General features: G+C 41.4%; 1 long non-coding RNA gene across 1 annotated transcript in view; it reads left to right on the plus strand.

Annotated features, from left to right (window-relative positions):
- The first annotated feature begins 291 nt into the window (after positions 1-291).
- Positions 292-22920, plus strand: part of LOC142476835 (uncharacterized) — a 49704-nt gene continuing 27075 nt past the window's right edge. Inside the window, exon 1 of the long non-coding RNA XR_012791994.1 lies at positions 292-1458. This is a non-coding gene — a long non-coding RNA (uncharacterized LOC142476835). The remainder of the gene's footprint in view (positions 1459-22920) is intronic.

Here is a 22920-nt window from a genome sequence, read left to right on the forward strand (position 1 = left end):
AGGTTGTTGTTGTGCAGCATTGTTTGTTACCATGGTTACCAATTTATTTTCATTTAAAATATTTAATTTCTCTGAAACGATTTAAGTGAAGTCTCTGAAATGCACCGGTTTTTTTTTTTATCATTTAAAGAAAAAGAAAAAAAACCATGTTTCCGAGATGGGGGCTGCACTTATTTGGTTGTAACTCCTTGCAGATCTAAGTTAGGGTGGTAGTAAAGTACACTCAAAATTCCATCAGAATTAGTCAAGGCATTTAGCCTTTGGAGAGAGAATACACAAACAGAAACACAGGCAAAAAAAACCACAGACTCCACAAACTATTGTTGGCATCTACGTTTTACTCACTCATCCAATAATTTTTTACTATCACTTCTTTGTGTGTCTCTTTGTCACGACTCCAAAAATGAATGTAATAATGTGAGAGAGGGTATACTTGTTACAATGTGACTGCAAAGTGTTCAGTGGAGAAAAATCCTCAGAAATGTTGCTTTGCGCTTGCTGCTGGTAAATTCAATCCAAGTTTTAGGATATTTTGAACTGTGGCATTTTGTAAGCCTCTGGTTTTGATTCCCCAATTTTTTTTTTTTTATATGGCTAGAGAGAGCAAAGGGTTTCCTTACAGATGTGTGAAATTGTTGCTAAAGTTCACAAACCAGGCACAATTTGCCATTTGTTTTCACCAGAAAAAAATTCACAGAGCGTATTTGAAGAAATCTGCACAACTTCTGTCACTTGACGTCATGCATTTGGGCATTCCAGATGAAGTGTAAACACTCACAAGTACCAAGAATGAGAAATTACTGATACAAATTGAAATCCAATTTACAAAGCAAATTTGAAGATATTCACACATTACTAATTTAATAAGACTTTATTTTGTAGTACAGTATATACTGTACACTTTTAGGGTTATTACGATTGTGTCTGTCAAAGGATTGTGCTGTGTGCATTTGAAGGCGGTTTCTGAAGGTCTTTCATAGTAGAGGAGAAGCCTTAAAATAATTGGTGTTTATAGTGGGAATGATGCAGATAGAACATCATTATAAAAACGCAAAACAGAATGTTGCTTAAGTTTGCTATATCCTTTGAGCCTTCCGCATGATATAGCTAGCATTTGAATAGATTGAAGATGTGTGTGGTTATTGCTCCTTTAAAAATTCGAAGAGCTTTAATACAAGATTATCAATGATTCTTATTTCCAAGAAAAATGACACTGTTTTCCAAATGTTCATTTTTCTCCAGTTTTTTAGAAGGTCTTTTATCATTGTGATTGCTCTGTGGTATGTTCTCAGTTTGAAATGTCAGTATACCTTTTTTAAAATGATGATATATTGCCTCATTTTATAAGCCGTTACAACGTGTAGCTCATCCTTTGATTTATGCCCTCTTTGAAACCTCTCTTTGTAGATCCATCTTACAGTATATAATGCCAGCAAGGAAGGTGCTGAACCCTTAGAGGTTTGTATATAGTTACCCTTTCCCCTTTCCTGGTAATTGCATGGAACCAACATGATCCACAATGTTGCTGCTTAGTAGCAGTGTCTTTTTTTAAATGATCTTACTTGTATTTCTTGTACTGAAATATATTCATTATCTATTATAATCTTTTCAAGATAGTAAAATGAGAGCTTGCTACTGAATGTCACAAAGTATGTCCTGAAGGTTGCAATGAATTATGTCAAAAAGAGTAGTAATTAATTGCCTCAGCTTACTGGAGGCTAAGTAGCACACTCTAAATAAGTAATTTTTTTCTGATTATTTGATGATAACATTTTGAACATTTGTATCAACATAATTTGGGAAATTAGGATGATTTAGGGGAGGAGTCTGTTGATGCAATATGATCATGTTCTGCACTTGGGGCAGTTAGTTTTCTCACTTTGTTGCTTGCAAAATCTCTACTCAGGTCTAAGGAGGTATAAGCCCAATTTACTACAGTAGGTCTGTGACAAATGTAAAGCTGCGCTTATAGTGCCGGCAATGCAACGTCACATCAAAACAAATGCATTGCCACAGTCACGTGCGCTTATAGTAAGTGCAACACGAAGGAGCGATGGCTTGGTCGCGATCGCTGGAAGTCATCTCTGTTTGATTTTTCCAGCGACCGCAGCCTAACGTTGTCGTCGCTGGCACTATATGCGTAGCCTAAAAAAGCTGATTAATAAATGGTATACATACAGTATAATGAAAATGTAAGTGTGTCAGTGGTGTGCGGAGATAGGGAGAGACACATTGGGCTTAGGTGTTTGAAGGTAGTGAGAATTTTCTACAAGGTCTGGTTGTGTTTTTTTCTTGTGTTGTCTGTGCGTGTTTGGGGAGTGATACATACTGCACCGACACACTTTATTCGAGCAAATGCCTGGTTTGTACCTGGCAGAAACCTGGAATCCGCCGCTGCTCACCTCTTGCATGCTTCGTTGCGTTTGCCTTCCCAGCCACGGTTCATGCCTGGCTGACGGGGGCCTGATCTGTTAAATGATAATGAGAATGATTTACTAGGCTGCGATGTTTCGATTGTCCACCAGATGGCATAAACTCATGACTTAAGTAATGTGTGGCCTTTGCAAGTTGTTTCGTTTCCAAAAAAAAGTTACTTTATCCCAGTACAGTATGCTATTGTGTAACTTGTCCTTGAGACTGAAGGAAGAGTTGCAAAAAATGTATCAATTTAGGCTTTACATACAGTAATGTATTAAATAAAGACAAAGATCATTTTCACTTACACTATTCTACAGAGACATGAGTGTTCAAGTGGAGCCCGTGTTCCAAAAACCTGACAGAAGTTATGCTTATTTGATATGGGCCGCTATAAATGCAACAGAGGATAAGATGGCAACAGTTGTTCAAATTTATCAGTATTTTATCGAAAATTATGACTTTTACAGATTTTCGCCAACTCCTCATTTGTGGAAGCATGCAATAAGGAAAAGGTTATGTAGTGACCCCTGTTTTCACCGTATTGAGCCCCAATTTGTTGGAGGGTATTGGTGTGTGTCACAGGGTTTTTCCCGTATCTATGATAATGGAGGCGGCAAAAGGCGAAGGGTCGTGTTAAAACGAAATAAGAAGCGACAGTCCCTGCCAAGCAATGCGCCAGAACCAGAACCAGAACCAGCAGCAGCACCAGCTTATCATCATGGTCCCGCCGTCGGTGACAACTCTGAGATGGATTTCGCAGCCAGTTTTGATGAAGCTTGCATGTACCTAAGCGATTTCCCGCTGACTACAGGTGGGCTAGTCCCTCTGCAAAATGATGAAAGCTGGACTGGAAGTGGGCCGGCGCCAGCGCAAGCTGAATGGGAAATTTAGTAATACTGTACAGTATGGTGAGTACTGTATTTTTGCCGTATTATTTTGGTGGGGCTGGCTGGGAACTTCTTTAGGGGGCTGACCATTACTGTACATTAAAACTTTTCATTTTGTTTTTCCTCAGAAAAGAAAACGGCTAATGGGGGGATTTCGATGGATTATATTGTACTGTATGCTGATGTTTTCCGGCCATACAGTATACTGTGTAATAAACCCGAATAAATAAAACTATGCATTTATTCTTCAGTACATGTTCAGTAAATTACTGCACATACTGGGGGCGAGATGTGTTTGCAGCAGAGAGAGATTTAATAATATTGTACAGTGAGCAGGGGGTTCCCTGAGCCAGAAATTAATGCTCAGGGAACCCCCCCCCCTGCTCCTGATCAATATTATTAAAAATACGGAAAATGCTGCGTCATTACCATAGCGGATAGCCGCTAAGGCAATGAAGGGGTTAACCCACCGTGCCCGCTTTATTGTGTGTAGTGGGGATGGGTGAGGGGGGTATTTGGCCCTTGGTGTGAGTTTACGACTTGCGGGAGGGGGGGGGGGGTTGCGGGTGCACTTAACCCCTTCACGATCGTAGCAGTTAATACCGCTACGGTCATGAAGGGGTTAAGCCCTCCCGCTACCCCACCCCCCCCCCCCCCCCGCAAGCCCTCCCCAACCATCGTTGGGGCGAATACCCCATTCACCCACCCCCGCTAAACACAATAAAAAATAATCACACACAGCATCCCCGCAATAAATAAATAAATAAATAAATACAAATAAATACATTTGAAATACATTTTTATTGATAGTGTAGATGTGCAGGGGGTCTCTGGAGCTGAACCGCGTTGGTTTTAGGTCTGGGGACCCCGTGCCCCCCGAGATACAGGCCCCTTTAGGGGGTGCCGGTAGCCCTCTGCTTGGTTTAAAGGTCCGATCACGTGATCGCGGCCTGTAAACCAAGCAGAGCAGAGGGATACCGGCACCCCCTAAAGGGGCCTGTATCTCGGGGGGCACGGGGTCCCCAGACCTGAAACCTGTGCGCTTCTGCTCCGGAGACCCCCTGCACATGTACACTATCAATAAAAATGTATTTCAAATGTATTTATTGTCATTTATTTATTTATTTATTTATTTATATATATTTATTCATTGTGCTGCTGCTGCAAGTCGTAAACTCACACCAAGGGCCAAACACCCCCCTCACCCCCAATAAAAAAAATTCACGCACAGCAGCCCCACAATTAATAAATAAATCTAAATAAATAAATAAAATCTATGTAAAACCCCCTCCCCTATTCTCGCTTTTAAAACGCCCTGCCTTCTCTCTAATCTATGTAAAAAACCCTCCCCCTATCCCCCTATTGTGTGTGCGTTAAGCTTCCCTGCAAGCTATGTAAAAAAACCTCCCCCTATTGTGTGTGTGTTTAAATCTGTCTGGCCTGTGTTTCTGAGTGCTGAGTGCTCTGCGTTTAAAGGTCCCGATCACGTGATCGCGGCCTGTAAACCAAGCAGAGCAGAGGGATACCGGCACCCCCTAAAGGGGCCTGTATCTCGGGGGGCACGGGGTCCCCAGACCTGAAACCTGTGCGCTTCAGCTCCGGAGACCCCCTGCACATGTACACTATCAATAAAAATGTATTTCAAATGTATTTATTGTCATTTATTTATTTATTTATTTATTTATATTTATTTATTCATTGTGCTGCTGCTGCAAGTCGTAAACTCACACCAAGGGCCAAACACCCCCCTCACCCCCAATAAAAAAAATTCACGCACAGCAGCCCCACAATTAATAAATAAATCTAAATAAATAAATAAAGACATGAAGAGAAATAAATATATACTGTACAGTATATACTTTGTATATATATATACACTGTATATATATATATATATATATATATATATATATATATATATATATATATATATATATATACAGTATACATATATACACTGTGTATATATAATATATATATATATATATCATACAGCTATATATATATATATATATATATATATATATATATACATACTGTATGTGAGTGAAAAGAGAAAAAAGTAACCCGTATGGGAGCACTCAGGTATGCAATTGATATATTTGTTTATTTATTTGACACAGTGCAAAAAGGGATGAATAAACAGTACAGTACATGATTTAAAAACACTTAAAAAAGAGGCATGGACCCTTAAACACTAATGAACAGCACTAGGGAACGACACACACTGTCAACCCTAAACATGAAAAGGATAGTGACTCAAAAAACACTAGGGAGAATCAAAGTGAATCACAATAGGTTACTGGGTTTAAAGGCACCTACAGTATACAACGCTAAGGATAATGCACACTACACACCAAAAGGTAGACTTGTCAAAGTATAAATGACAGTCTCAAAGCATCACACATCTGCATTAGCATACAGTAATATAACCAATGCCTAAAGCACAAATCATGTGTAGGAAAGGTGGTAAGGTGGAATGAAATCCCTAGATGTGTAGAGCAATGAAGTTAATGAATAGCATACAGTATACAGTAAAACATAACATTACAATCCACACAGTACATTGCATTTACAGTACATTGTATACTGTAAATGATGCATAGCATTAAATCTATGCACCATATACAGTACTGTACATTCTGCAAATGAATGTTAACAATATAATTGCAAGCTACTCTACCAGTAAATACTGTACAAACACTTCCAAACAAGTCAACTTAACTACAGTATTTTAACCAAGCAAGTAAACCAAAATCAATATATACTGTAAGTAACAACCAGAAAAGACAATTTAAAAACAAACTAACCCTTACAATACCAAGGATTACATCTATCTAATTGTAAAAAACCTTATACATTATACACAGCAGCATTGTTTAAAAACCCCTTCCCCCCTAATGTTTGTGTTAAGCAGATTACACTGAAGGGAGAGAGATATAAAGGCCTAAAGCCCCTTCCCCCCTAATGTTTCTGTTAAGCAGATTACACTGAAGGGAGAGAGATATAAAGGCCTAAAGCCCCTTCCCCCCCTAATGTTTCTGTTAAACAGATTACAGTACATTGAAGGGAGAGAGATTTTACAGAAACACACATTAGGGGGGAGGGGGCTTTAAACAGATTACATTGAAGGGAGATAGATGTTTCTGTTACCAGTAAATCTCCCTCCCTGCATTGCTAACCACCCTCACCCCCTACCCACATACCGTTAACCCCCCCCCCATCCTGGCCATGGCCCCTCCGCTTCTGCAAAACAGACACAAAAATTAAAACATACAAAGTAATGTCCCCTAACCCCTTAATCACCATAGCGGTTATTAACCGCTACAGTCATGAAGGGGTTAACCCACCCTCACCCACCCACCACTCGGGATGCCTACATACCCTCCCACACTAACCCCCCCCCCCCACCCGTGAGGCCTAACCACCCAGTCAGTACCCACAATGGAGGCCTACCCACATACCGTTGGGGAAACACCCCACCCCCACCCCAGTACCCACAATAAAAACAGTACAATCACTCACAATAAACAGAATTCTATTTATTAAATACATTACCCACCCCCTGTGCCCCCCCCCCCATAAATACAAGATTTATTCTTTTACATTCAGGGTCCATAACGTAGCCCCACGCTAGTCCCCGGTGGGCTGGCAGGGCACCTGGACAGACCTACAGTTTACCAGCAGCATTCCACAGGTTCTGGAGGCCTGCTGGTGGATCCTGCCAGCACCATGGCGCCCAGGTGGTCTCCTTGGGTCACCGTGAGCCTCAATTGGGTCCACACGGTAGGCCCAAGGATGTCTGGGAGCCCCGGGTCAAACCCACAGGTGTCTGCGGGGCCTCGGGTGGTTCCCATGGGGGTCTGGGGAACTCACGGGTGCTCACTACGGGTCCGCGGTGCCCCCACAGAAGTGGGACCACACATCATCATCCCCGCACCTACGGCTCGGAGGTGCCCCCACAGAAGTGGGACCACACATCGTCATGCCCGCAGACTACGGGTCCGCGGTGCCCCCACAGAAGTGGGACCACACATCATCATCCCCGCATGTGTCACCCGTGGAACCACCAGCCTGCTACCCTTTAGGATACCCGAGGATTCCCCGCGGGTGGTCTCCAGAGGTCCCACGCAAAACCACGGAAGTAACCCTGAATGTAAAAAAAATAAACCTGGCCTATACATTCAATACATACACCCTCCCCCCCAACACCTACAGTACAATAATGTGCAAAATAACTATTATCCAGATATGGATAATAGATTAATTGCCCATTATTAAAAACATTAACTAGCATATACAAATAAATAAAGTACTACTGACCTCATCAATACGAAGTGTCCGACGCCAGCGCCTTCCTTCTCTTGCCCACACAAAACATAGCCAAAACCAAGCCAATACATTGCAATTACATTCAGATATCAATTAACCCCTTAAACACCTTATCGGATAATAACCGCAAAGGTAATTAAGGGGTTAAGCCACACAGGCACGATACCCACCCTTCACCCATGAATTTGTACTGCGGCTTCATCATGCAACTGTATATATATACTGTATATATATACATACAGAGAGACAGAGAGAAAGAGAGAGAGAGAGATATATACAGTATATATATATACACACGTTATATACACACCCATGATAAACCAAATATACAGTACAAATAAATGTAGAAGGGTTATCAAAACCATACTGTTCTACAACCAAACACTTCTCCATACAGACACTACATTAAAAATCAATTTCCTTTAAAAATCCTAACTGATCTCACAATCTACTGTACTGTATATGATCACAAACCAATGAAAAAAGTCACATTCCAAAATGCATAAAATCTATGCACCATACTGTATACATTCTGCAAATTAATCAACGTAAACAAAAATCAATTAGCAATCATTATTTACATCCCTAAACATTTCACACTCAATCATGAACAATGAAACCATTAACAGATTCACGCCTAGAGCAGAACAATTAAGCCTTTGAAAAAAATATAAGTACCGACAAAAATACAACCTTTACAGTACAACCAAGGCTATCTATCCCTGACCTTCCTCAAACACACAATACAATACCAAGGAATAATACATCTATCTAATTTTAAAATACTTTAAACTCACAAAATAATTAAAAACACATCTAATCCAGCTTTTAAAACATCATCATTTCTTACCCTGAATGTATACTGTACAGTATATCTCTCTAGACATATATATTGTACATACATACATACAGTGGCAAGAAATGATATACCACAAAAAAAAAAAAATACACAGGTTAAAAAACCTTTTGAAAAAATTAACAAGTTAAATAAAATACATTTCTTTACTGTAGTTCACTTACCATTACTTGCCCCCACCGACTCCCGTTGCCCAGCTTACTCACGAACCAATCCACGATCAGGAACCCATAAAATAATAAACCATTGAAAATAATAAACATTAAACTAAAAATCCAAACCAATCCACGGGTCTTCTACTTGTAATACACCTTCATCTGTATTCTTCTTTCTTCTATCTCCTTCCGGGCGGGGCAGGGCGTGGTCTTCTTTCCATCATCGGCCACGCCCTTGTCTTTTTCCTTCTCCGGAGGTCCTTCCTCCGCGGCGTCTGGCTGCAAAATGAGACGACATAGGCTTTTAAAGGCCTATGACGTCACATTTTGCGTCATGGTTCCCACGGTCCTGATTGGGCCGTGAAAACCATGTGTTTTGGCCGATAAAAAAAAAATGATGACGTCACTTAAAGGGAATGAAAGCACAGCCAATCAGAATGGCTTTGCTTCAATTGCCTTTAAGTTGACGTCATGAAAAGGCACATGGCCGTGCACACATGGTACTAGAGCCAATCAGAGCGTGGGAACTTTATCCCTACTCTGATTGGCTCTGGTATACCATGTGTCAGGGGCTTGGGGGAGAAAGGATGTGACGTCAATAAGGATAAAGTTCCCACGCTCTGATTGGCTACCGTACCACGTGACAGGTTTTCATTGACGTCACATCCTTTCTCCCCCAAGCCCCTGACACATGGTATACCAGAGCCAATCAGAGTAGGGATAAAGTTCCCACGCTCTGATTGGCTCTAGTACCATGTGTGCACGGCCATGTGCCTTTTCATGACGTCATCTTAAAGGCAATTGAAGCAAAGCCATTCTGATTGGCTGTGCTTTCATTCCCTTTAAGTGACGTCATCATTTTTTTATTATCGGCCAAAACACATGGTTTTCACGGTCCAATCAGGACCGTGGGAACCATGACGCAAAATGTGACGTCATAGGTCTTTAAAAGCCTATGTCGTCTCATTTTGCAGCCAGACGCCGCGGAGGAAGGACCTCCGGAGAAGAAAAAAGACAAGGGCGTGGCCGATGATGGAAAGAAGACCACGCCCTGCCCCGCCCGGAAGGAGATAGAAGAAAGAAGAATACAGATGAAGGTGTATTACAAGTAGAAGACCCGTGGATTGGTTTGGATTTTTAGTTTAATGTTTATTATTTTCAATGGTTTATTATTTTATGGGTTCCTGATCGTGGATTGGTTCGTGAGTAAGCTGGGCAACGGGAGTCGGTGGGGGCAAGTAATGGTAAGTGAACTACAGTAAAGAAATGTATTTTATTTAACTTGTTAATTTTTTCAAAAGGTTTTTTAACCTGTGTATTTTTTTTTTTTTGTGGTATATCATTTCTTGCCACTGTATGTATGTATGTACAATATATATGTCTAGAGAGATATACTGTACAGTATACATTCAGGGTAAGAAATGATGATGTTTTAAAAGCTGGATTAGATGTGTTTTTAATTATTTTGTGAGTTTAAAGTATTTTAAAATTAGATAGATGTATTATTCCTTGGTATTGTATTGTGTGTTTGAGGAAGGTCAGGGATAGATAGCCTTGGTTGTACTGTAAAGGTTGTATTTTTGTCGGTACTTATATTTTTTTCAAAGGCTTAATTGTTCTGCTCTAGGCGTGAATCTGTTAATGGTTTCATTGTTCATGATTGAGTGTGAAATGTTTAGGGATGTAAATAATGATTGCTAATTGATTTTTGTTTACGTTGATTAATTTGCAGAATGTATACAGTATGGTGCATAGATTTTATGCATTTTGGAATGTGACTTTTTTCATTGGTTTATGATCATATACAGTACAGTAGATTGTGAGATCAGTTAGGATTTTTAAAGGAAATTGATTTTTAATGTAGTGTCTGTATGGAGAAGTGTTTGGTTGTAGAACAGTATGGTTTTGATAACCCTTCTACATTTATTTGTACTGTATATTTGGTTTATCATGGGTGTGTATATAACGTGTGTATATATATACTGTATATATCTCTCTCTCTCTCTTTCTCTCTGTCTCTCTGTATGTATATATATACAGTATATATATACAGTTGCATGATGAAGCCACAGTACAAATTCATGGGTGAAGGGTGGGTATCGTGCCTGTGTGGCTTAACCCCTTAATTACCTTTGCGGTTATTATCCGATAAGGTGTTTAAGGGGTTAATTGATATCTGAATGTAATTGCAATGTATTGGCTTGGTTTTGGCTATGTTTTGTGTGGGCAAGAGAAGGAAGGCGCTGGCGTCGGACACTTCGTATTGATGAGGTCAGTAGTACTTTATTTATTTGTATATGCTAGTTAATGTTTTTAATAATGGGCAATTAATCTATTATCCATATCTGGATAATAGTTATTTTGCACATTATTGTACTGTAGGTGTTGGGGGGGAGGGTGTATGTATTGAATGTATAGGCCAGGTTTATTTTTTTTACATTCAGGGTTACTTCCGTGGTTTTGCGTGGGACCTCTGGAGACCACCCGCGGGGAATCCTCGGGTATCCTAAAGGGTAGCAGGCTGGTGGTTCCACGGGTGACACATGCGGGGATGATGATGTGTGGTCCCACTTCTGTGGGGGCACCGCGGACCCGTAGTCTGCGGGCATGACGATGTGTGGTCCCACTTCTGTGGGGGCACCTCCGAGCCGTAGGTGCGGGGATGATGATGTGTGGTCCCACTTCTGTGGGGGCACCGCGGACCCGTAGTGAGCACCCGTGAGTTCCCCAGACCCCCATGGGAACCACCCGAGGCCCTGCAGACACCTGTGGGTTTGACCCGGGGCTCCCAGACATCCTTGGGCCTACCGTGTGGACCCAATTGAGGCTCACGGTGACCCAAGGAGACCACCTGGGCGCCATGGTGCTGGCAGGATCCACCAGCAGGCCTCCAGAACCTGTGGAATGCTGCTGGTAAACTGTAGGTCTGTCCAGGTGCCCTGCCAGCCCACCGGGGACTAGCGTGGGGCTACGTTATGGACCCTGAATGTAAAAGAATAAATCTTGTATTTATGGGGGGGGGGCACAGGGGGTGGGTAATGTATTTAATAAATAGAATGCTGTTTATTGTGGGTGATTGTACTGTTTTTATTGTGGGTACTGGGGTGGGGGTGGGGTGTTTCCCCAACGGTATGTGGGTAGGCCTCCCTTGTGGGTAGTTAGTGGGTGAGGGTTGAGGGTGGTTAGGCCTCACGGGGTGGGGGGTTAGAGTGGGAGGGTATGTACAGTAGGCGTCCCAAGTGGTGGGTGAGGGCGGGTTAACCCCTTCATGACTGTAGCGGTTAATAACCGCTATGGTGATTAAGGGGTTAGGGGACATTACTTTGAAAGTGTTATTTTTTTTCTCTGTTTTACTGTACAGCAGCGGAGGTTGCCATGGGTAGTGGGTAGTGTATTGAATGTATTTATTGGTTATTATGCGTTAACCCCTTCATTACCTTAGCGGCTATACGCTATGCTAATGAAGCCTCGTTTCTGAACTTTTAATAATATTGTGCAGGAGCAGGGGGTCCCCTGAGATTAGATTTCTGTCTCAGGGAACCCCCTGCTCACTCTACAATATTATTAAAAAGACAGAAATGCTGCTTCTTTACCATAGCGCATAGCCGCTAAGCTAAAGAATGATTCTTTAATGATGTGTGTGTTTTATTCACAGTGTAGAGGGTCTCCAGAGCAGAAGCGCACAGGTTTCAGGTCTGGGGACCCCGTGCCCCCCGAGATACAGGCCCCTTTAGGGGGTGCCGGTATCCCTCTGCTCTGCTTGGTTTACAGGCCGCGATCACGTGATCGGACCTTTAAACCAAGCAGAGGGCTACCGGCACCCCCTAAAGGGGCCTGTATCTCGGGGGGCACGGGGTCCCCAGACCTAAAACCAACGCGGTTCAGCTCCAGAGACCCCCTGCACATCTACACTATCAATAAAAATGTATTTCAAATGCATTTATTTGTATTTATTTATTTATTTATTTATTGCGGGGATGCTGTGTGTGATTATTTTTTATTGTGTTTAGCGGGGGTGGGTGACGGGGTTTATAAATGTGAGTTTATAAATAAAATAAAGAATATTATTTATACAGTAGGGGCCTTAGAACAGAAGTTCCCACGCCAATTGCGCGCTCATTGCTCTTTTGTTACAATGTTGCTGGTCTTGCGGGTTTGCAGTCTGGCAGCAAAAAGCAGTTTGTAGTACTGTGTGTGAGATAAAGTAACCAGTTCTTTTATTGCTGAAGTCGCCACTAAAAACTTTTATTTACAAATACAGTACAAAAACCGTGCAACACACAACAACATACAGTATCCTTTGTTTAAGTACAGCAGGTACTATAGGGTAAAACATGTACTGTACAGTACAGCACAACATTACAGTATGGTCTCACTGAAAGTCCTCCCCATTTTCCAGCCATGGCCGATGCCTTGCATGGCGCAAAACGCCATTAATGCAGTCTCTAACGCCTCTCATTACAGGATCTGTAACAGGGTAATAGCGCTGCATTTCTTCCACAATCTTTTTCCTTAAATTGGCAGGAAGGGCATTTTTTTGGCGATTCCCATCATAGTTCACTTTGAACACCCACTCGCAGTACAATGTGTAGGGAACATGGTGTTTAAATATGATTAAGGCATACTTGTGTGGTATACCAGCACTCCTCACCCTATACTTCTCCCTCAGCGCCGGTGTCAGATCGCACAGGGAGATGTCGGGCACTGTTTGTATGCGAGCGGGTGTAGGAAGTCTTTTGGGAGCGGGTGTACTTGAGGCGATGGGCAATGGTAGGGTGTCTGGGAGGAAGCTTTCCTCCGGTAGTGGTCGCCGGGTTGTCTCCTGGCGTGGTCTAGATGGGGTTGTCATGTCCTCCTCAATAGCATAGTACACTGTATCTTCTGGTGGAGGGGGTGTGCTTGGTGATGGAAGGGGGTCGAAGGTACCATGCATCACATCCATGTCACCCCCCTGCTCCAGCGTCGGGGAAACAGGGGCATTAACACCGAGCAAATAATGTATGCCCGCTATGTCTGCCTCTATCTTGTCCATCCGTTGATCCATACGTTGCTCCATATGTAGCATCCGTTGATCCAGCCGTTGCTCCATATGTAGCACCGACTCCAGAAGCAGATCTAGCTTTGCCAGCACACTAGAATTCCCGGGGAGATCCACACTTAGCCCATTCAGGATCCGGTCCAACGAGCTGCTTGTGCATGGCATCTGGAGATCTGGGGGGATGGGTGCAACGGAGGATGAGATGGGGGTTCCCTGGAGAGAAGCGGCATCGATGGAGAGTGGAAGAGGTGACCTGGGGATGCCCGGTACAGGAGAAGCTGCAGCGTGGTGGAAGAGGGATGGAGAAGGTGACCGCTGGATTTCCGGGAGAGAAGCAGAGTCGTCCAAGAGCAAAGGAGACAGTGACCCGTTGATTTCAGAGGCAGCAGCATCTTCAGATGGAACCGGAGAAGATGGGGGTGGAGAAGCCGGGCTGAAGATTTCCGGGACAGCTACAGCAGAGTCGTCGAAGCATATGGGAGCAAGTGGTCTGCGGATTCGGTGAGTTGGCTGCCATGCGTCTTGCGTACCGAGCACAGTACCGTATTTCTTCTTCACATAATAAGGCTGACGTGTTTTAAAAGCCTTAGCCTTTGGGGTCAGCAGAAGGTTTTCTTTGTTGGCCTTAGCCTGTCGCTTTGCCTTTGGCTTGGGAACGGTAACTGCCTTTCTCTTTTTCAGTGTGGCAGGCACAGCAGAGGTGAGATGATTCTTTCGTCCATAGAACCGGGGCTGCTCCATGTAAGCGGGAGGCACAATGCAGTATCTGGACAATGGCTCAGATAAAGATCAGCAAGTGGTGGGCTATGCAACGTGTACAACCTTTTATGCATGGTGGCCAGGTACAGGTGTTGAAAGTGGGTGGTCTGTTATGTGAGTCATTAACATATAAATACACCATCCATTTTGTGGATTCACTGCACATTGAATACACATCGACTAAACATCGAATACACATTCTTGTGTTTGTATTTCTTTCTACTCGCAGCAATGCCTGTTAAGAAGATTTCAAAGGATCTCAGCATGAGAATGAAGGAGATGTACACGAGCGGACAACGAATTGCAGATATCCAGCGCTGGTTAACTGCTTCTGGCCTCGTTGTGCCATCAAGCACTGTGTGCTATCATGCACAAGGAAAAAACAGAGACCGCAAAAAGGCACCAAGGGTAACAAATGCGTAAGTACTGTATACTGTATTTATAAAACTTAACCAAAAAAAAATATAGAAAACTGTAGTGTACATCTACAGTATACCGTATTTATATACAGTAGTATATTTATTATATTACAACAGTATATACTGTAGTGTACTGTATGTGTGGTCAATTTATATTTTTTGTGCAGCAGTATACACTTTTGGTATATTGCAATTCATCTTACAACGAAATATACAGTATATGATGTGTATTTATTATGATATAACAACAGTATACCGTATTTATATAGTATATTTATTATATTACAACAGTATATACTGTAGTGTACTGTATGTGTGGTCAATTTATATTTTTTGTGCAGCAGTATACACTTTTGGTATATTGCAATTCATCTTACAACGGAATATACAGTATATGATGTGTATTTATTATGATATAACAACAGTATACCGTATTTATATAGTATATTTATTATATTACAACAGTATATACTGTAGTGTACTGTATGTGTGGTCAATTTATATTTTTTGTGCAGCAGTATACACTTTTGGTATATTGCAATTCATCTTACAACGAAATATACAGTATATGATGTGTATTTATTATGATATAACAACAGTATACCGTATTTATATAGTATATTTATTATATTACAACAGTATATACTGTAGTGTACTGTATGTGTGGTCAATTTATATTTTTTGTGCAGCAGTATACACTTTTGGTATATTGCAATTCATCTTACAACGAAATATACAGTATATGATGTGTATTTATTATGATATAACAACAGTATACCGTATTTATATAGTATATTTATTATATTACAACAGTACTGTATACTGTATATTTTGTCTATTTATATTTATAGTACAGCAGTATACATTTTTTGTATATTTATATTTACTGTATATTACAACATTACATGTACAGTATACAATATACATTTTATATTGCTGCATATTAATAACACAATATAATTTCTTTGCATTGTAGGGAGACTACTCTTCTGGTGGACAGAATAAGTGAGGAGAATGATGAGAGGAGCGCATTAAGGGTTAAAAACACTCTTCAGGAAAACCACAATCTGACTGTATCCGAGAGCAGCATAAAGAAGATGAGACGCAGAATTGGATGGAAATATGGACGTGTGAGGTTAGTAGTGGACAGTACAGGAGGTACTGTACTGTAAAGTAAAAATGTTGTTTTGCAAACTGTACTGCGCTGTGACGCTAACATTTTTTATTCATTGTCATTACAGAGCGTACCCCATGATACGGGACGCAAACAAAATCAAAAGAGTGCTCCAGGCCCAGGCATGGATCGACAGCGGTGAGACTTTCCAGGATTGAGAAAAAATGGAATAGGGGGAGCGAGGGATCAGTGGACATAAACCAATACAGTCAACGACGATAAAATAAACATATAATAAATATCCAGAGTGATGGGGTTGGGACAGGAACTAAAAGATCGTAATACAATGGAGTATTGTAGATACTTACACGGCCGTGTGTAAGTACAATCCAAAAGAGGTATCTTTATGATGGAATATTGACCCCTCCACAAATGAGTGCGGGGGGATCATAGAGGGTGTCTATATACTAAGGTAAATACTCACACGGCCCAGTGTGAGTAAGGGTACAGGGCAGATGTCTTTAAGATGTAGTCAGTCTATCCAGGGTAGTTGCTGGTCAATTACATCAGGTTCTGCACATTTGTGGCTAAAGCTGATCTGTAGTTCTTTCTTGCTTATATTCAGCAATGTGACTATCAATAAAATCATATAGTATCCCCTGGCTCCTCCGTGTAGTTCGGTCTCGCAGTGACCCGCTCCGGCCCCGCGTCCGGGGTGCAGATAGCTTGAACTGATCCGCCCGGCTGCAGATACTGCTGAAGAGACTTTCTACGGAAGCCTCCGTGGGACAAAACAGGAACAGGTTTCGAGCAACGCGTTTCGCCGATTGGACGGCTTCCTCAGGCTCATAAAATGACTAGTGGTGGGTCCCATGAGCATTTATAGACCCACCGAGCTAATTGATTAATTAGTTTGTGATGTTTGCACAGTTGCCTTCAATAAGAATCATTCAATTGATTCTTGTTCTCCATCTCGTGGCTAGTTTTTACATAGCATTGCTAATGTGTCCATTTAATACAGGGTTTATTTGCTTTCGGTGCTACTCTCTCCCTTCAATCGCACCTTTGTGCCTTACAATGTTTAACTCATTGGTTTAACCCTCTAGGTGCCCTTACACTAGTTGGTAATTCATGATGGTCCCCATAATAATTTTTCAACATGGTCATTAAATTAAAAACTGATTTCCCTTCATCATTTGAGTTCAGTCAAACATATTAAAAACAATTTAAGTCTATAGTTTATACAATCAATTTTGAAAAAATTAAAAACAGTTTTATACAATCGCTTTAAAACCTCTCACATATTCTATTTGATGATGTTCTTTAGAAAATCCATATCTAGCTATTAATAGGATCTAGTCCATGTTCCTTACTAAAACCTTGTTGGTTAAAAACTGAGGTAGTGGACTCTTTTGAAATTCATTGAATATATAACTCTAAAAATGCACGTATTAAACACAAAATTTGGAAGAAAAGGGGAGAAATGGATAGGGGGGGGGGAAGAGAAGGAGAGGGATTCGTAAATTAGGGAAGGGGGAGGGGAGGGGAGGGAAACAAAGAAAAACATTGGTAAATGAATCTCATAAATTGTCACAAAATATATATTTAAAATTTGTTTGAATTTGGAAAGGATCTAGGGGATGTAGTCAAACTCGCTCTATATCCTAATGTTGCGAATATCATTCCGGCTTATATAAACGCCGAGATATCCAAGTCAACATTCAGGCCCCTTGGTGCTAGAGTTTTAAGTTGGTATATCCAAAACGTTTCTCTTTGTCTCAATCGTTTAAGCCTATCTCCCCCTCTCCAATTTTCGTTGACTAGCTCTATTCCTCTATAGAGCAGGCCGGATGGATCTCCCCCATGCGCCTGATTGAAGTGTACAGGTACACTATGTGTTGTCAGGCCTCTTCTGATATTGCCTATGTGCTCCAGTATGCGGACTCTAAGACTTCTTGAGGTCCGTCCCACATACTGGAGTCCACACGGGCATACAAGTAAATACACCACAAATGTGGTCCTACAGTTGATAAAATGTTTAGTTTTAAAAACCTCTTTGGTGACATTGGAGCTGAAACCCAGTGTCTCCTTATCTGCTTGCTTGCAGGCCTTGCAATCAAAGCATTTAAAAAAACCAATCGGTTTTGGTAACCAGCTTACTATCTGTGTTTTCTCTTCTTTTCTAAATGTGCCTGGAACTAGCTTACTTTTAATGTTGTCCGCTTTCTTAAAAATGACCCTGGGTACCTCTGGTAGGTGCTCCTTTAAAACAGCATCTTTGCACAGAACATGCCAGTGCTTTGTTAAAATTCTTTTAATAGTATGAGCCTCGTCATTGAATTTTGTGACAAAGGGTACTATATAATCTGCTTTCTCTGTCTTTTGTTTGGGCACTAGTAGTTCATCCTTACTTAGATGTGCTGCTCTAGAGATAGCCTTTTGGATTACGTCTGGTTTATAATTTCTCTCCTCAAACTTTGTTTTCAATATTCCTACCTGTTCCTCAAATGTCTCCAAGTCTGAGCAATTGCGTCTAATACGTCGGAATTGTCCGTATGGTATATTCTTAAGCCATTTTTGGTGGTGGCAACTATTGTTTAGGAGAAAATTATTAGCATCAACTTCCTTAAAAAATGTTTTAGTTTTTTTTGTATTTTCTTCAACGTATATGGTTAAATCAAGGAAGTTGATGCTATCAGTACTTGTCTCCGACGTGAATGTGAGATTTACTTCATTCTTATTAATGTGCTCTAGAAAGAGGTCGAGATCTTCATTGCTTCCTTCCCAGATGATGAGCACGTCATCGATATATCTCTTCCACAGGACCAGATTTGCTCCAAAGGGATTGCCAGCCCAAACATTCTGTTCCTCCCAATGTGCCATAAAAATGTTGGCATAACTAGGAGCAAATCTGGTCCCCATTGCGGTGCCACACTTTTGCAGGAACATCGATCCATCAAACCAGAACAGATTATGATTTAGAATAAACTCTATTCCTTTAATTAGAAAGCGTTTCTGCTCTTGTGGGATTAGGGGGTCTTTTTCAAGGGCTGTCGCTACCGCTGTGCACCCATCTATGTGTCTTATTGAAGTGTACAACGATGTGACGTCACAGGTTACTAGTCTATAATTTTCCTGCCATTGTATAGTGGATAGGGTATTAAGAACCTGTAACGTGTCCCTTAGGTATGATTTTGCATTTGTGGCATATTTCTGCAGGTACAGGTCTACGTACTCCGAGAAGTTTTGGGTCAAAGACCCTATGCCCGAAATAATGGGCCTACCTGGAGGTTGCTGGCGGTTTTTATGAATCTTGGGCAGGAAGTAAAAAACCGGTCTGATTGGATCGGTTTTTAACAAGTAAGAGAACTCCTTCTCCCCCAAGATTCCTATGTTCTTGGCCTCGTCTAGAATGGTTGTGAGTTCCTCTTTGTAGGCCGCTGAGGGATCCTGTGCTAGCTTCTCGTAAGTGGATGTGTCACTTAGAATGCGTTGTGATTCAGAATAGTAATAGCTAGTATCCATTACCACAACACCCCCTCCCTTATCTGCTGGCTTTATCGTGATGCTAGTGTCATCTGTGAGGGTTTTAAGTGCCTTTCTTTCCTCACTATTCATGTTTCCTCTATGTTTGCTTTCTTTTTTGGTTAGTTCTTCAAAGTCGTCCATGATCAATTTGTTAAAGACCTCTAAGTATTGGCCCTTAAAATGGCTCGGATAGAAGCTTGATTTGTTTCTCAAGTTTGAGTGTACAAAATTATCCTGTTCGGGTGAGTCAACAATGTCGGTACCTGTTACCGGTACTGCTTGGCCTCCTGCTTGACTCGTTATACTTTTGTTTAGGAAGAAGCGTTTGATAGTCAACTGACGTAGGTATTTCTGAGCATCTATGAACAGATCGAACCCACTCGGACCTCGTGAAGGTGCGAAGTTCAACCCCTTAGCTAAGACTCTTGTCTGAGACTCATCTAGGGTTTTGGAGCTAAGGTTAAAGACACTGCTTAGTGTGCTGTTCTTTTCCCTACATTTCCTTCTTCCCCTTTTCCCTCTCTGCCTCTTTTCTTTCCTTTCCCCTCTGATGTCCCTGGTACCCCCAGATCGTCTAGGCATGAGAACCTGTTCTGTGTCTCTGCTGGCGTCTGGGGGGTCTGGTCTAAAAAAGATACCCCTGCCTTACTTCTATCTATTCTTTCCCAAATGGGGCTCTTGCGTGTGGTCTGATCGTCCCTCTTCTCTCCCTGCCCCCTTCTCTCCCTTCTATCTTCATATCTCTCTCTGGATCTTTCCTCTCTTGATCTTCTGGGGGATCTGTCTCTCCTGAGGGAACGTTCACGTCTTGGAGAGCGATCTCGTCTAGGTGAGTAATCTCGTCGGTCTCTCCAATGATCCCTCGGGTGTCTGTACTCCCTATTTTGGTACTGTTGTTCATACCTTGGTCTATAATAGTAATCTGTATGTTTTTTATCTGGCTCCCTTCTGTGCTCTCTTTCTGATCTTGTGGTTTCCCCCGATTTATGGTTCGTATTTGGATATTTATCTGTATTCTTTCCTTTATTCTGGTACTCGGGTTTTGAGGCTACTACTTCTATCTCTTTCCTTACTTTCATTTCCTCTCTACTTTTAGAGGCTGGGGCTTTAATGATTTTACTTGGACTTTTTTTAAGGGGGTAAAGCGATACTTTCATATCTTTCCCTTTCATAGAGTTACTTCTGTCCCTTTTGTTCTGTTCTCTGGTTGCAGACTTATCCCACTTCCTCTGTCTCCCTTCTCGGTAATCCTCCTCATCTCGTATGAATTTTTTATTTTTATTGATGAGGATATTTCTCTCCAGGGTGTCTAACTCATCGGATAGTTTCTTATTGCGTATATTAAAGGATGGGCAATCCATAAGTGGCTCTAATGTGGTCTTCACTGCATTAATTTCAGAGTCTAAGTTTTTTAGGGTTATGTCGTGATGCGATATTAGCAAATTCATCAGATCGATGCTGCAAGTGTCAAGTATTTTCTCCCACATACATGCATGTTCGATCTCTGATAGTTCAAATGAAGCTGGCTTATTTACCCTAAGGCCTCTCGGAACTCTTTTAACTCTAAGGTATTCCTCTAGGTAGGAACGGTCTAGAAGAATACGTAGTTCTTTCTTCATTAATTTATCCAATTTTTCGAATTCCGTCTTCACTATGTCTACAACATTAACTTCTTCCTTGATGCTTAGCTTACTCTCCATATCATTACTCCTGAGTGCCCTTTTTTCAAATACACTCTGTACAGTAATGACTGGTTCTAGATCTATGGGGGTGGTTATTTCTTCTACCACCTCCATTTCTGCCATAGTCAGATCTGGGACTAAAGGGTAGCAGCCACCGGTACGGATGATTTGGGAATGTGTAAATGGGGAAGACCAGGCGCTTACCTTTAGTAGCAGATAGTGGTGACACCAATCAGTGTGGTTACTCTCTTTTGTTGCAGAGTTATTCCTATGTTCCCTTCTGCTTCAACCCCTAGAAGGGATAATCCAAAACCCTTATGAAAACGTGAGAAAAAATGGAATAGGGGGAGCGAGGGATCAGTGGACATAAACCAATACAGTCAACGACGATAAAATAAACATATAATAAATATCCAGAGTGATGGGGTTGGGACAGGAACTAAAAGATCGTAATACAATGGAGTATTGTAGATACTTACACGGCCGTGTGTAAGTACAATCCAAAAGAGGTATCTTTATGATGGAATATTGACCCCTCCGTGTAAGTATCTACAATACTCCATTGTATTACGATCTTTTAGTTCCTGTCCCAACCCCATCACTCTGGATATTTATTATATGTTTATTTTATCGTCGTTGACTGTATTGGTTTATGTCCACTGATCCCTCGCTCCCCCTATTCCATTTTTTCTCACGTTTTCATAAGGGTTTTGGATTATCCCTTCTAGGGGTTGAAGCAGAAGGGAACATAGGAATAACTCTGCAACAAAAGAGAGTAACCACACTGATTGGTGTCACCACTATCTGCTACTAAAGGTAAGCGCCTGGTCTTCCCCATTTACACATTCCCAAATCATCAGTACCGGTGGCTGCTACCCTTTAGTCCCAGATCTGACTATGGCAGAAATGGAGGTGGTAGAAGAAATAACCACCCCCATAGATCTAGAACCAGTCATTACTGTACAGAGTGTATTTGAAAAAAGGGCACTCAGGAGTAATGATATGGAGAGTAAGCTAAGCATCAAGGAAGAAGTTAATGTTGTAGACATAGTGAAGACGGAATTCGAAAAATTGGATAAATTAATGAAGAAAGAACTACGTATTCTTCTAGACCGTTCCTACCTAGAGGAATACCTTAGAGTTAAAAGAGTTCCGAGAGGCCTTAGGGTAAATAAGCCAGCTTCATTTGAACTATCAGAGATCGAACATGCATGTATGTGGGAGAAAATACTTGACACTTGCAGCATCGATCTGATGAATTTGCTAATATCGCATCACGACATAACCCTAAAAAACTTAGACTCTGAAATTAATGCAGTGAAGACCACATTAGAGCCACTTATGGATTGCCCATCCTTTAATATACGCAATAAGAAACTATCCGATGAGTTAGACACCCTGGAGAGAAATATCCTCATCAATAAAAATAAAAAATTCATACGAGATGAGGAGGATTACCGAGAAGGGAGACAGAGGAAGTGGGATAAGTCTGCAACCAGAGAACAGAACAAAAGGGACAGAAGTAACTCTATGAAAGGGAAAGATATGAAAGTATCGCTTTACCCCCTTAAAAAAAGTCCAAGTAAAATCATTAAAGCCCCAGCCTCTAAAAGTAGAGAGGAAATGAAAGTAAGGAAAGAGATAGAAGTAGTAGCCTCAAAACCCGAGTACCAGAATAAAGGAAAGAATACAGATAAATATCCAAATACGAACCATAAATCGGGGGAAACCA

This window comes from Ascaphus truei, chromosome 2 (assembly GCF_040206685.1).
Source record: "Ascaphus truei isolate aAscTru1 chromosome 2, aAscTru1.hap1, whole genome shotgun sequence".
NCBI classification, from domain to species: Eukaryota; Metazoa; Chordata; class Amphibia; order Anura; family Ascaphidae; genus Ascaphus; species Ascaphus truei.